This window comes from Ornithodoros turicata, chromosome 1 (genome assembly GCF_037126465.1).
Source record: "Ornithodoros turicata isolate Travis chromosome 1, ASM3712646v1, whole genome shotgun sequence".
Taxonomy (NCBI): domain Eukaryota; kingdom Metazoa; phylum Arthropoda; class Arachnida; order Ixodida; family Argasidae; genus Ornithodoros; species Ornithodoros turicata.
Window position 1 is genome coordinate 197,816,812 of NC_088201.1, and position 12,837 is coordinate 197,829,648.

The 12,837-nt window shown below is 42.4% G+C and overlaps 1 long non-coding RNA gene across 1 annotated transcript; it reads left to right on the plus strand.

The window, feature by feature from the left end:
- The first annotated feature begins 817 nt into the window (after positions 1-817).
- Positions 818-1,237, plus strand: LOC135374943 (uncharacterized). The gene is made up of 3 exons (XR_010417153.1): positions 818-862; positions 941-1,009; positions 1,179-1,237. It is a non-coding gene; the product is annotated as an uncharacterized LOC135374943 (long non-coding RNA).
- Positions 1,238-12,837: the final 11,600 nt, after the last annotated feature.

The window sequence follows — 12,837 nt, forward strand, 5'->3', positions numbered from 1 at the left end:
CCAATTAATTGAGGGGTAGTTGAAATCACCAAGAAGAATAACCTTTGAATTTTGGAATTTGTGAAATATATGATGTAGTGATTTGTGTAATTCTGGGATGAATGCATCACAGCGATAGAAATAAGGTAAAGCCAGGACACTCTGGTAACAGCTCACTGTCTCTTATATCCGGCGATAACCAAGTTTCAGTAAGTGCAAGAGGGTCACATTCACAGGATTGTAACGAGCTACACAAATCCTTACGCTATGGAATCAAACTGCGGACGTTACAAAAAACAACAGATAAAGCATGTGCGGTAGTACAGTGGTGGGAAACAGAACAGATCAGCTATGGTGTACGTTCAACAACCTGTTTTAAACATTGTTTTAAAGCAACCTGTTTTAAAGCATTAGAAGTGAAGATTTAGTACACATGCACGACACAATTGCTCTGCACCTCCGTTCTCATTAAACAAGTAGCTCAAGGTAAAAGTCGGAAGCACAATCGTGCAGTAAAGGTTGCGGCAAAATCGGAAGTAGTTGGCGCCTTCAGTAACCTAACTACTGTAGTTAACTACTTAAAATAGTAGTTTAATTAGTAGTTGCCACTACGTTTCTGCAAGTAGTTGATAACTACTTTTTAACTACAATCAGGTAGTTTAACTAGTAGTTTAACTACATGTAGTTAACTACTGGCCATCACTGCCAGTAAGTACTGTTTGTTAAACATGTCCTCCGACGTTACTGAGGAGCACACTACCTGTGGGCCATACATTAATGCATTGTCTGAACTCATGGAGTTTGATGTTTTCCGCGTGTGTATTTTCAGTGTCTGCAACTTTTTCCGATTCCCTCAGCACTGTGGACAATGATCAGTCTGAATGTATGTATTTCCACTAAATTCCTTCCATTAGCAGTGGTCCGATGATTAAATCACAAACTTGCAATAATTTATTATCAGTACTGAAGACCACAGTGCCCCAGACAGCACGACCTCGACTAGATGTAGAGTCACGCCTCCCAACACCATGTAGGTGACTTTGCATTTGTATGTTTACCTTTCACACCAGAAGAGATATTCGTAAATTTGAGTGCAGTGTCATTCAACAGCAGTAGCGAGAATAAATTATGTAGGTTATGGGAACAGCAACTTGCTGCGTAGCAAAACTTATGCCACATTTTACTTTGCATATGCCCAGTTGCAGGTCATTCGGTCCAGTTTGCAGACATACTCGAAGAAATTGGCTCCTTTAGCAGAGAAGTTGGGGTTCAAGTGTCTCCAGTGGACATAAATGAGTCAGTGCCACAGCTCTCTGTAAGGAATGTGAAAAATCAGAAGGAGATGTGTGCGCTTACAAGAATCAGCAGCTTCGAGCTTTTCTACAACATAGTGTCATTGTACGCTGACATGCGTCTTAATGTCACACTTAGGTCACTAAGTGTGCCAAATGATGATACAGTTATGTTAACATTCCTAAAGTTGTACCATAGCCTTGCTTACTCCTTGCTTTCTGTGCTATTTAAAATACACAGAACAACTCAACTGCCTCAAGGATTTTCCTCCAAAGCATTCGGATACTGTCTGCAGTGCTCGAAAAAGCAATAATATGTTCGGAAAAGGAGGACGTACATCGAAACCTTCCGAAATATTTTGAACACTTTAAACAAACTAGGGTAGTACTTGACTGTACTGAGGTGGAGCTGCAACGACCCAAAGACTTATCATCAAGGCTGCTGACATACATCTTATACAAAAAGACATACACCCTTAGGTTGCTTATTGGAGAGACTCCGGGTGGTCTTATCAGTTTTAGAAGTAAGCCATATGGAGGGAGGGCTTCTCATGTATATATCACAAAAAACAGCGGAGTGCTTTCCCTCTGTACGCCTTATGTATATGCTGTAATGGTGGACCGCGGCTTCTTGATTGATCAAGTGTGTGCTGAAGCTGGGTTTATGCTTGTCAGACCACCATTTCTCAAGCGGCAGAAACAATACAATGAGAGGGGCGCCTTGAAAAATCTTGAAATTGCCCGAGCTCGCGTTCACGTAGAACGAGGAATTCAGCGCCTCAAAATGTTCAAGATTATGAAGTCACCGGCAAATATAGAAATGTGCTGCCTTATTTTGAGGACAATACAAAAATCCTGGCTGGCATTGTCAACCTGAGAAAGTCCATCTTTGGGGATGATAAGTTCCTATACCCAGGGAGCACACGGTGGGCTAGTAGACGTCTAAATGACGTCTAAAAAAGAGATAAGAAATGTCTATAGAATGTCTACGCACTAGACCAAATGTCAAGTATCCGTCCACTAGACGTCAAATAACACGTCTAACGTTACGCCACCTAGCCATCTAGCCCTAGACATCCGATGTCTATGTACCTCGCCGAAATTTAGACATTCTTTTGACGTGATGTCTGGAACAGGGTCAGACACTTAACCATGTATTAGACATGAAGTCTACACCTAGACTAATTTTATCCCTCCATTCAGGCGACAGGTCCATGGTTATACATTTCCTGTACCTTACTTTAGCCACCCTTAGACGTACTTTAGACCATGACTAGTCCCGCTACCGTCCTGGCATGCATTCATGCAGAAATGTGATATAATTGATAGCAACATAGATCTCAGCATGAACATTTATTCACAGTAAACCGCACACGAAGTCTACGGTACAAAACTCAGTCTAAAACTGGATTAACTTTGCTGCCAAGCAGTCGTCTTGTGGTTTGACTGAGGAGTGTTGAACTGGCAGCAGGGTGCTGATGGCCACCTCATTCCTTTCTTTCAATGAGTGATTGTTGGTGCTGCAGCACCGCCTCCAATGACTCACTGTGGCTAGAAAATAGAACAAAACATGTCAGAAAGCATTATGTAGCCTGCTAGTTCTAACTAGTCTGTTTAGTGGCTGTGCACACTCTTTCACGGGATGCTTGTCTGGCCACATAAGAGCAAAAACCGTATCAACACTGATCTGAGAGACACATAAAGAAAAGAAGCTGCACGTACAAAAATCACATTACTGTTACAGCTACACAACACGAATTGCAGCAACAGCTAAAAATCTGTTTGTGCGTGACTACCTGATGTGGACGCTGCCAGGATCTCAGGGAAACGAGGATGTAACAGCTGTCGCTGTGAAAGACACTTCGTGAAAGTACATCAATGTGACAGGCGTTTTCTCGTGATGCACGAACTTACCTGGTCGAGCAGGCGACTACGAAGCACTCCATGATTGGCGCAGCACTTTCATCACTGCATTACTCTAAAAACAACATCTGTGCTGCTCTCATAACTTTGGTGCAAAAATTCTGTACAGGATAAAAATAAACACTGTGTATATCACAAAGACAATACAAAGCAAGAGCTGTATCACCACGTCAAATATTATAAGGTTTATTCACATGACGTCATCCGCAGGAGACTGCGACTGTCGCTAGCAGGCAGATTTGCTGCCATCGGCCACCATATTGTAGATCTCAGCCAAGCTGTTACCCATATTATACTCACCGTATATCTGGTGTTTCAAACTTGTTGCTCTGTGATTTGTAGAATATCCAAGCAATTTCCATGTTTTCGGTGTTAATAGTCACCTAAAAAGCGTAATGCAGCGAACAAATGCAAGGACGTAACATTGAGGGACCTATAGTATGGCGCTGAGGTGACTTCAGTGAATAAACCCTTTAGGAACTCAAATCTTGCACTACTGCCAGATAGCTGTTTGGGTGAAGCAAGACGGAATGACATAGTCACGCTGTTCTCCATGCAATACCAAGGATGTTTCAAAACGACTAAGCACAGAAATACTAGTTTCTTACCGTTTGATGAATATTGTGTCTGCTGCCCATACATGTTGTGCGGTTCTTTAGCAAGCGTCTGGCAGTCCTTTCTGCTACATCGCACTTCCATACTGACTTTCACAGGATCTGAAAAAAAGTTCGATTTCTTTAACCACACGACAACCATGTAAATGGAAAGCAGTTAGAGCCTTCCACCAACTGTATTTGCAATACTTTGTTAACAAAAAAAATTCAAGAGGCTCCCTCTGGAGTAAGATTAGGGGGCACATCGAACACCAGGAACATTGGAGGACAACACAGTCACACATCAGAGACAACTGCTTCCCCTTACGTCACAGGGAACTGTTAAGCTTACGTGCAGATAGATGTTTCGTAGGGTAGGTTACCACTATTTTCATATCCACCGATGCAAGATAGTCCAAGTTCCTATAAAAAAAATGCAGTTGCTATGTAACCATAATATGAAAACAAAAGTACTTGCGCAAAATTTTCAGTGTGTGGTTTCACTACCAACGAAAAATGCAACAACCGAAGTCGGGCTGACACGACAATGAACTAACCAGCATTTATGTTCCAGCGTGTCCGCCCTGCAAACCGTAACTGCCGACTTTCGTTTACTCAAGACTTCAACAGTCATCGAAAGCTCGTGAATCTTGATGGTTAATTAGTCATACCGTATTTGCTTTAGCGCCAAGACGAACCAAGGCAGTTACTGAAACGTTGTACTGCCGAACATACAACGTTAATCACTACTTTGAATGCAAGTGCAGTCAGGTCAACCCACACTTCCAATGTGCTTCAATCGGTGATACGAAGCCGAAATAGATAAAGGAAACGATATTCCGATATTATGCCACGCATCTCTACTACATGCGATTTGGTGCACAGAAACAGGCACATACTTTTAATGAAGAATGAACTCACCCCTTAAACTTGGAAAGCCAGAGAACAAAGAAACGCTGTCCACCACAGTGTACTCTGGGAGCTCTGCTGCGCTCAACAGTTTTCATCACTGGACAGCACGGCGTACGTTCTCGCTATGCTCAAAAATTGCAAGACAAAACGTGCGGGAGATTAGAACTTAGAAACATTTTCGTATAACAACCAGTGGAGTGCAGCCGCCAAGACCCAACTGCTACCCGTTGCGCGTTCGGAAAGTTAGAAGTTTCAACGATTTAAACTGAACAGGTTCGAACTGGTTGGATGGATGGATGATGGTGATTGGGTAGACGGGCAGACGTCATTGACATTGCTTTAGCTCGTGCATATTGAGTACTCATTGTTTGTAATATTCTTTCATTTCTGAGGCCGTTCATCATGATTGGGTTGCGGAGGTTAAATGTTAAATAACACATGTGCCAATCCAGCGGAAGTGACACCAACATCATCATCATTATGCCATCATCATCGGCGTTGCAGCGACGAGTGACGAGTGTAGTATTTTGTGCTGTGTGTGTTGAAAATCGCTGTTCCTTTTGCAAACATTTTATCAGTGCCTTTGCTACTGAGCTGCAGGTGTGCCTAATATGTACCGTATTACCTGTTCAGCGGTTTCAAAGAGATACCATGGGCAGTTTCAATATTTTTGAAGGGTCCTGAAATCCCTTACTCACGTCAGATTCCATTTTACTGCTGCAGCTGTGTAGCTTGTGGGAAAATGTTACGTGCAGTAAACAAACATCTGCCATCTGCTGCCCACAGTACGTGCAAAGTGCTTCTGTGTTTATGGAGCAATAGTTTATAGTGCTGCGCTGAACGATTCGTCGGAGTCGTCGACTTTTTTATTGACATTTAAGTGATTCGATAATTTAGTTTCTGATTTCTTTAAGTTGGTGCAGCGTAGTATTCTGCAGGAGAGTTACTGACACTACAAGATTTACATTTACCAGCAACGGTAACGCCATCAGGAACGCTAGTTCAAGAAACATTGCACCGAACAAATGCGGGCTTTTGTTAAGAAAAACGATATATATTCAGTAAAATAAAGTATTACTTCACAGCACTTTGATTCTGGTAATGTCTTCTAGTTGTGGATGCTATATATATGTATGCCAGTGAGCCAAAAAAAACTTGGATCATCATATGTATGGACATTATTTAAATTATCTACGTACCTCAATCAGACTGCCTTCATCTGACTGATATCTTGTTACAATATATGGGCATACAACTCACATAGCATGAAAGACTACATACTATCCATTTGGTCATCATATAATTGGACAAAGTTAATGTGGTCCATTCGTGCATAGTTTCTGAAAGTTGTTACAAAGTCCAGTCTTATTACCTCAGTGTGATCATTTGCAAACAGGTTGTACTTGCTGCTTCACAGATGTGTGATGGAAAGTAGCAGAATAAGGAATTTCCTTCATGTATGAGGATCATCCAACAAAAGTTCATCTGCTGTGAACAAAATAATAAATCTATAGCATAACATTGAAAAATATTATGTAGAGATTAGAGCTCAACAATACTGCCTAATATAGTCACTTTATTTAGCTGAACATTTTTGGTACTGTGATATCAAGTATTCAATACTCTATTGTCTGTGCCATGCTATGTCCTGTTTACAAAGTGAGGCATTCACTTTGCATTTCACCTGATCAATCTGTGCTTCATGATCACTTGCGAATTGGTGACTGCAGGGGGGCGCTTTGAGAGGAAGATGGAACAGCAAATTGGGCAAATTTTCATTGAAGTAGGAATCATCCCCTTACAAAAATGAATTTCTAGTTTCTATAGGGGTTTTATAGAATGCCTATCTAGCGTATCCAGTGTCTATCTTGTAGATAGAAACTGCATAGGATCTATATAGAGAGCTTAACTAGTGGGTTCTATATGTTTCTATAGAAACATATGAATCCAGTATATATATATTCTGTATCCATTATCGATAGAGATAAATCATCCATGAAGCATATATTTTCTCACCATTATGTAGCTAGATACCTGCGCACTATCAGTAACAGGCTCTGCAGCTATCAAATTAATTTATTTTCTGTGGAGACATCTCAATCCAGAATGTATATATTCTGTATCCATTCTGTATAGAGACATATCCCCTATCGAAATGTATTTTCTCAGCTTACATAGCTCAGTACCCGCACAGCAGTCAGTAACTGTCTTTGCAGCTATCAAATTGATTTATTTTCACAAACTAAGTTAGTGAAAATGAAAATAAAAACTTCCAGAACAAAATTGAAAAACTCAAATTATTTACATTGTTGGCCACAAATAATTCTGTAGGTGATCCGTTACCCTCAACTCTAACAGAAGTGGTATAATGTTAAGCATAATATGTAAATGGTAAGGGTAGCATCATAAAATCACTGCGGGACAGAAGTACAGGATAAACAACAGGCATGCTTAATAAACACGTATCACCAGATGCAAACACAAGATGTCATGTAATGGGCCACAGACTACGAGAGACCAAAGCATACAGAGCTGTGAAAGTTTTACCCTTGTCACACTGGCTAATTTAGTGCGAATTTCGTGAAGTGCGCTCATCCAAAGCAAATGTCACTTTCACTATGTGCTTGCTACATGGGCTTAAGTAAGTGTCACTAAGCGATGATGGCAATTACAATAGACAAAGATAAACAGCTGCGAAATTTTTATGTGTGTGACACGATACTGTCCTGCGAAAAATTGTTTTATTTCGAAACACTTCCTGTAAACCTTGTTCCAACATTAAACAAATTAGCCTCGAACATGTGCCACGACACTATATACCCGCTGCCATGCCACAGAAACTGCGAATGATGAGTAAAATACTTTTTTCTTTGGCACACTCTACTAAACTAAGATTATGAGCTGTTGAAAATACTTGTTTATGTTGTGGCTAAAAATGTTGTGGCTGTCAGGGTCCATTACTTTTTCACAGCATTTTTACCTGTACCTTCATGCAAGCCGTTGAGGCTACACACTCGGGTCTGCCCCAGGGAAGTGAAGTGAGTTTGGGGAACTCACTAAAGCTTTAGTGCACGTTGTGTCGAGTGTCACTAAAAGGTGATTAGGGTTCTTCGTTTTCGGGTTTTATGATTTTTCAAATTCGGGAGGGAAAAAGCGGGTGCTATTTACACACGAGGATTCGGGGAGAAATCGGGCGCTACGATCTCTGTTTGATATGTCATCGGGGAATTTTCGGGTTAAAGGAAAGGCATATATGAGACAAGCCACTGCTGTGGCAATGGGACGAGAAACAAGAACCTTTATATTTCCGCTCAGAACTGAGGCAGGTGAATGACGGCGGTATTCATGCACTTGCCGGAGCTCCACAAAAGCTCGTCTTTGATTCCTGCAGGAGGGGATTATAAAAGGAGGACAAATACGTTGTCACCAATAGCACTCTTTGCTGATATTATGATTCACTTTTCCGACGGTTTACCCAGAACGACAAGTTGAAGGACCGCAAGGATTTCGGGTAGATATTGGGTTTTACCCGAATTTTTGAAAACTTGTTCGAGGGGAACTATCGTGAAAAATTGGGTTTAACCCGAAAACGAAGAACCCTAAAGATGATGTGTGACAGTGCAAAGATAACACTAAGTGTAATTGTTGCTCAGTGAAAGTGACACAAAATTAGTCGGTCTGACAGGGGTATTACTCAAAGCATGTAGTTACGCTGTAGCCTTAAAACTACACAAGGCAACAAAAGGAGGTCTTCAAACAACTACAAACATTCCAAAACACACTGAACGTGCACAATACAAAGGAATGTCTTGTCGTTCACAGTCAGTGTAACACATTTTTCAGCATCAAAGACGTTTACACAGACCTCATCTGCAGTTGGGACAACCTCAACAAATCCGCATCTTTCATTCTGAGCAGTAAGGAGGTTTAACACATTCCCTTTTGGTTCTAAGACACGTATCTTGAACATAGCATGTCGACTACAGTTGCAAGATCCCACCTGTTCACAACAGACAATTATATCTACTATGCGCCCAAACTTCCCTTCAGCAAAAATGTATGAATTGTTCCTTCGTGACTTGTCAAGAGCTGCTGTACAGAACCTGAAATTACTTATGCCTATTTTGTGAAAGTGCATGCCTTCTCCATCACGCTTCCCCTTACCAAAGAGGATAGCTCCTGAGATGTTTTTTGCAAGCTTGCGCAGTTTGTGTCCTCGAATGAGGTCAGAGATGAAGTCCTTAGAGTAACTTGTGTGTGAAGTGTCTACATGGAAGGTTCCCATCAATGTTCGCAATGACTGACGTATAAGGTACTTCTCTACTATCTGTGTGTGAACGTAACGTGTGCCATTGACATACCCAAGGAGCTCAGCATTCATGCCCTCATAACAAAAGCACGAGATACCCCAAAGTGGGCCCCATTCTGCAACACAATCAACTAGGTGCAACAGCAGATGAGTGTTGTACTTCATGGCACCTCTACCGTACAAACTTTGATATTCTCTCAGAAATGACACCATTTGTTTCTGAACCATGGGCAACCTGTCAATGGCTACAGTCCTTCCATGTAGAATGTGCATCACTTCCACAAATTTCATCCAGTTGATGAAGTATTTTTTGGGGAGCAGACCTTTCATTATAACTGGTGAATAGAACAGAAGCCAGTTTCTCCACTCGGACGCTTTCCAGTGCTTCCAGTCCGTGATTGACCTTGGAAGACGTGTCACCTCCCACACAACCTTTATGCACGCAAGACGTTTATCGACTTCTGCCACCTTATCACCGATCTGGTAGGGATGTGTCCTTCCCTTCTGTCCGAACCAGAGCCTTGCAGTGCTTCTTACAAATCCAAGACAGACAGCGTGCATGTGGTCTACCACAAAATTGAGAGGAAATAAAAAATATGCAAGCTGCAGAAGGACTGTTGCTCCTTTTATGCCACACTTTGGCACAGCATCCCCACTGGCTTCTGCATCAGCAGCATTTTTGCGAAATGAGGCGTCGGTTCTCTTCTTTGGCTGTTTGTCCCCAACTGGATATACCCTTGAGTGACCTCTTCCGCTCTCGATCACCTCACCGCTATGTTCACACCACAGGCACCCGTGTAGCCCATTAAACTGAGCCATATTTGCCACGGCACACCGTGCCACACTGTCCACAACACATGGTCCCGTAAACACCCTGGACGAAATCTTCTCTCCAGATGGATCCGTCCACGAAAAATGTTGTCTTGACAAGCGGTTCATTTCTTCCACGTATGGCTGGAGAAAAGTGTTCATCTCTGGCTTGCACGTGCCGAACCAGAGGCCAGCAAGGACTAGATTCTTCTGTCTATCTTTAATCGGCAATTCGTTTATCTGCAACTGCAATGGTCAGATTGAATAGTTCGATGCTTCAAAGACGGGGACGCCATCAGTACTCCAAGGCACTGTGAGGTCGTAGTCTGACAACGGGAGATTGCCATATGCAGTGCTCTGGGTTATATCGCCAACGTCCCACTTTGGAGTTCGTAGTTCTTTCCGCACAATGCCAAAGTGTTCAAGCACAGAGCGCAGCTGGGTTTCGATATTCAGCAATAGGAAATAAGAACCATCCTTCAGAAGCTCAGAGGCACTTCCGCTAAGGCCACATTTCGGACAGTTCACCACCTGAGCACCTGTTGCTGTGCCAAGGCCACTTTTGCACGCTGGACAGTAAAGGTATGATGTTGCAGAATCAGTTGATTCGCAGAACACCTTGAAAAAGTGGTACTTGGAGAGTGGTATTGTGACATCCTTCGGCAGGTGAAGTTCAATTAGCTTGAGAAGGTCCTCTGTAGCTTGCTTCGATGAGGAGTATCTCAAAGCATGTGTCATGACCAGGAGCATGCTTTCTCCCTTTGTCAGTTTTGCATTGCTGTACAGCTCTTCTTTCTGAAAATCAAGCAAGAAGTCTCAGGCATGTGTAGATGTTAATGTCAACAAAGGACACCAGTCACTTTCCTTATTTATTAGATGTGCAACATCTTTAGCAATTTTAGTATCATGAAATGTGAGAAATGTTATCGATGTGAACCACTCATGCAAACATCTGCTTACACTTACGAGTTCGGGCTTGTGTTCCTGACCTTCATGAGAAGTCGGCTGGTCCATCTCATTGTCAGAATCGTCATCATCGGTACTTTCTTGAGAGGAGGATTCTTCATCTGATGTAGTACGTGAACTTGCATCATCTGATTCAATGTGTTGTCTGACTGAGTCTACATCCTGTGTGCAATTCTGAAAATATTTCGGCATTATTACCATGAACAAAATTCCTACTTCAGCGCAACCTTTTTTGTACCTGCTCGCATTGTACAGAACATGCAGGAATTAAACGTTCCAAGTTCCTGTGTCCCTTTAGAGGAGCATGACAACGTGCACTTGTGGCTAAATGGAAATCTCGGTGCGCCTTGCGCTCTCAAAGCTACAGGTTTAATGACAAAGCAATGCAACCCACATTGCCGGCTGTTGCGCTGCTTAACAATGAAGGGCCACAGTGATAAAGTAAGGTTTAATCTGCTATGTGCACTCAATAAATCGATCTCAAGGATTGCCAAGGATGCTTACAGTGCTAAAATCGTTGCAGATCGCTGAATTATCCGTGCTGTGTGGTACATGCTCTTGTGACGTAGTTGGCCTAAATGGGGTGTCAGCAGCTCCAGATCGTTGTTTCAGTCGAGACTCTGTGCTCCATGAGATGCACAGGTTGGTGTCGAAGAGCCACGGCCTATACCTCTTGGCTGCGGGCGCAGCCGGATCCATTTTGGTCAATCAGTTCGGCGAGTAATTCGTCACAGTTGTCCTGGTCACGCGTAATCCACCCAGAGTGCCGTAACAAACATAATTCACTCAAATACCAACCAAAACAATAAACTAGAGACGACAGCGGTTATACAGTGGCACAAAACAGATGTCCGCGGCAACGGCAACAGATGCCCGCGAAATTTATGCCGATGTCAGTATTGGCGATTGGCGTTATTTGTTTTGCGTGCAAAATGTCAAATTTTCTAGCAAAACCACAGTAACAGCAATGTGTTGTCGTTTTTCTGCCTCATATTTGATTGTTTGCAGCATATTCTAGCTTTTTTAATTACGAAAGGTGTCGCGTCTAGCGCAAGCTACTGCAGTAACATAGCCAAAGCCGTAGCCACATCCGTCATCTGTCAAGTTCAACTGCCGGCGGCAAACAGCCGCGTTCCTGTCCCAAGTTGTTTTTGAAATTAGCCTTCCGTGTTATATACGTCTACAGTATGACGTATATTTTGGTTAAGTGGGTTTCTGAGGAAACGTGGGATGTTTATCCTATCCGACGCTTGTTGGACATCAAAACCGCGGCACTTATTGCGAAGAAACCAAGCCTGGTTGCAGGTTACACAGGAAAGGCATTTGATATCAAGTGGGACAAGTCGGAGGAGCCCTCGCCAGCATATTTGGTTGCTGCTGGTAAGTTGGTTGCTGTCTACATTATCGCAGTGTCGAAAGTTTCCCTTTTATTTCAAGTTAGATACAATGACAGAGTGAAAATGCTTGTATTCTTAAAGCGTCCGCCTGAAGTGCAGAAAAATGCTATGTCATACTACCTAGAACACAAGAAAGGTGTCGCGGCCCTAACCTAACCTAATTTGTAGCAAAAATGCAGCACTTTTTTTTTAGATAACCGGACGCGTAATCAAATGGGCGCTAACTGGACGCTTAATCAAACGGACGCTAACCGGACGCTTAATCAAACGGACGCTTGTTGGTGGCTGTCAACATTATCGTAGCGTCAAAATTTTCCTGTTTATTTAAAGTTAAATACAATGACAAAGTGAAAATGCTTGTATTCTGAAAGCGTCCCCCTGAAGTGCGGAAATATGTTATGCCATACTACCTAGAACATAAGAAAGGTGTTGCGGCCCTAACCTAACCTAATTTTTAGCGAAAATGCAGCATCTTTTTTGTTTTGGAGATAACCGGACGCGTAATCAAATGGACGCTAACTGGACGGTTAATCAAACGGACGCTTGTTGGTGGCTGTCAACATCGTCGTAGCGATGCCTCCTCTATAAATCATCTATAAATTTATAGAGGAGGCGTTAGTCGTAGTGTGGAAATTTTCCCTTTTATCTAAAGTTAG